We start from the raw sequence: 3,805 nt of genomic DNA, 5'->3' as shown, positions 1-3,805 counted from the left end.
ACTACCATTTACGCACAATGACTAAATATTCATTCATGAATATATTGCATCATCAAGAAACGATAAACAAGCTTGTAACACACAAAACACCAGAAAAAACCCAAACTGAATAAGAAATGTAATAATTTAAATGAAAGAGAAAATTTGTTTAAGATAAGATTAATTTTATTATCCAACGTGTATTTTCAAGAATTTATATTTTCTGACCGTCGTCTTTTCAAGTCTTTGTCACAGCAATGGTCAAAGTCAGCAAACATTTGTTCAGCTGAGTGGTATGTATCACAACTGTTATATAAACTTTGTTATAAACTTGATGATGAATACCATTATCAACCACTTTCAAAGCTGAAACTACTTCTAAATCCTGTGTTTTGACAGAAGTTGGTGAATTTATGAAGCAATCTTTAGAATTGCGAAAATGAGGTCCATGTCCATCAAAGGTTACATAACAATTTATTTCTGTTATATTTGTATTTTAGTCTTAACTTTCTGAATTATGTATATGTTTGTATTTGTGTTTGCTTGATCCATATGGGTGTATCTGGCAAATAAATTATTATATAACAAACATCTTGGCCACAGGAAAAGGTATTTAACTACGATTAAGACATCAAAAGAAAAATAGTATTCCCTATTAGCATCCGATCAGTTCAAATCCATTTTGTCAACATAAGCTGAATAAAAAACACCGTTGCACCTCATTTGCATTGTATTAATGCGGCAACTTTTAACAGGTTTAATTTTACCATTTAATAGTGGCAATGTGCGTGTACGTTGCAAGGAAACAATATCAACTCTGAATAAAAGGAGTCGTTGGAAAGACAAATTTGAACGTTTATTCAGTAACCCCCCCCAACACTAAAAAATAGCCTGGAGACGGATTTATTAAAGTTTTTCCAAACTTGTTTCCGAATCCCATATTTGAACGTTATGTAACATTGTAATATTTATCTTGTAATTTTTCATTAATAAATACTGATTTAATAACGATTGGACTGTGTAATATATATAGTTAACTACGTTTACATGGTGATGGATTAGTCCGCATGCTGTATATATGTTACTGTTATATAAATTATTATAATAACTACCTACGTATACTGATTTTATGAGTGCCCCGTGTGTAAGGGTTAGGGTGCAAATAAGGGTGCAAATTGGAATTACGCTATAGAAGCGAAGCTCCTGCTAGAGGAGGAAGATAAAGACTAGGTAACAGGTAACAGGTACTGTTTAAACTAAAAAAAATCAGTTTAATACAAGTAAAAATATGATAATTTAAATATTTTCCAATCTAAAATCTGAAATCAAACAGACCTAGAAAAGTCGTCATTAGCAGTAAAATTGCACGTGCACGTCTGTCTTTTCTATTTATCTTTACATCGGCGTTCATGGAGGTAGTGTCAATGGTTGGTCGATCAATTCAATCAGAAACATATATATTGACAGATATACTATTCCCAGATTCAATACAATTCAATTCAAAGTTTTATTTAAAGTCGATATTCCATAACTGAATACATAGTGTAAAATACCAACAAAGCATTGTTAATTATATATATATCTAGGTATTTCTTTATTTTTCTCTTAGAGTCTTTAGATATAAATCGATGATCATAGAGTTGACAGTTAATGCTCCTTTGGACCAACAGCTATTTTCCTGGCAGGATTATTGGATAACGAACAAGTCTATAAATATCTTAAATTTTGGAATTTGTATGGATCAGGTTAATATCATTCCTTTTGCCATCAAATATTTTTGAAAAGTTGTCAAAGAGGGCGTTTAAACCCTTTTAATTGAAAATATACATGTTCTAAGGATATGTGACAACTTTGAACATTTCTATTCTAAGATATGTTAGAATTCTTAGAGTTGTTCCCCTTACACCTGTATGATCACAATAATGACTGCGATTAAACACCTATTTAGGTAACAGTCGGCCTTTGGAACAATTTCATAGATGCCTTGACTTTTATGAAATATCCATGTAACAGCTGACCTGGATGTGTTATAATTGTAACCGTGGCGTAGTCACATACATCTCGGGGCATTCTTGAGCACCAGACATCGTCCCCGAATATGGGTGTGGTTTCTGGTTTTCTGTCTATTTTTTTCTGTGTAGTTTAGTGTTTTGTCTTTTCTTGCCTTTAATTTTAGTCACGATGTATTGTCTGTTTTTCTTTTAATTTCTGATTGTCCCTTTTGCATGTTCTGCATTTTTTTTATCATTAATTATAAATAATCGGAAAAATCACTGGCAAAAGTTAGGCAGGAAGTACAGGCCCTGTTGGGACCTCCTGAATGTACACCTGTTTTTAGTGAGTATCATATTTCGTATTTGTTTTATAGTTTGTGGACTAATTAATGCTAGTCTTTTTGGTCTCTTATTTGTTGGACATAATGATGTCTTCCTTTTATGGCTATTTTGTTGCTCTCTGATGCTATCTTTTTCGAACCATGTATATATCGTGTATCTTATTTGCCCACTTTTTCTTCTTTTTTTTTTTTTGGTCACAGATCTAAAACTTCAAACATAAACTTTCATAAGACATATGTATCTAATATTTTTTTTTCTTTTGTCCTCGTCGTATGTAGTGGTTATTTGTCATATTTGCCGTTATCGCGCCGCGTTTTTCCCCCTTTTTTTCAAGTACCTTCAAAACATTCCTCAGTAATATGCTCTTTTATAATATTAAGATTCTCCCTCATAAATTTGACCGAATTTTAAAACATTTCTAATCTATGTACATGGCTTAAAAAGAGGCAGAAACTTCGAAGATACTATATAAATGTGCATATATATATAACTGAGTCAAATGTCTCTCATATCATCCTCGGGTATAATATAGAATAATTGCAGATTTTGATAGTCTTGTCCGCAATGTGCGTTAAATATACTGCACAATGCTTTTTAGTGTCGGGTTTAAAAAAAATCATTGTTATTTGAACTTAATTTGTTTATAGTAATTTACTTCCATCTCCCAATTGCATTAAATTATTTAGATTGGCATCATGATTTTTATGCCAGTTTACGAATATAATGTCTACTGATCACGTTATATAACAAGAGACATATATAATACAATTCAACGTATGTTATAGGATTAACACGACGGGTGTCCATACGGTAGAGCAGGATCTGTTCTCCATTCTTTAGCATTTTTTTGTCATGGCGTATGGTCGTCATTTTACTGATTTCGGGATATTAGTTTGATTGTCTCTTTGGAGGACTTTGGGTCTTTTGCATTTCTTTTACACTTACAATGATGAAAACAAACCAATTGTATCTGCTAACCATGTTCCTTTGGTAATAACATTTATTAACTATGCCAAAGCGAAATATATCCGCTAACTGAGTTTCTTCGTTAATTAAATCAATAAATTGAAGAAAAAAAAAACTCATTATTTATAAATTCAGTCATATAATTTTAGTTTATGACAGACACAAAAACAAACATATGAGTTTTTTTTTTTTAATTTTTAATCTAAAGAAACAAGTAAAGATATTTTGAATACTATAAAGAAAAGATCAAAAATAACATTCGACAAGTTTTTTTTATACATAGAAACAGGATGCGCAGGATGTGCTTGATTTGTTCTCTGAAAACAAAACACGAAAAAATGAATGAAACTTGAATGATGCAATAATTTTGAATTTTTACTCCCAATTAGGGTTGTCAGGATAGAACTGTCAGTTAAAAATCGAGAAAGCCTTCGTAGTATTTGATCAATTAGTCGAGATATGAGTATCGACATTAACAATTTCCTTTAATAATTCAAAAATTAATATACAATTAGAATTAATAT

Source organism: Mytilus galloprovincialis, chromosome 6 (genome assembly GCF_965363235.1).
Source record: "Mytilus galloprovincialis chromosome 6, xbMytGall1.hap1.1, whole genome shotgun sequence".
Classification (NCBI taxonomy): domain Eukaryota; kingdom Metazoa; phylum Mollusca; class Bivalvia; order Mytilida; family Mytilidae; genus Mytilus; species Mytilus galloprovincialis.
Note: the sequence above shows the minus strand (reverse complement) of the source record.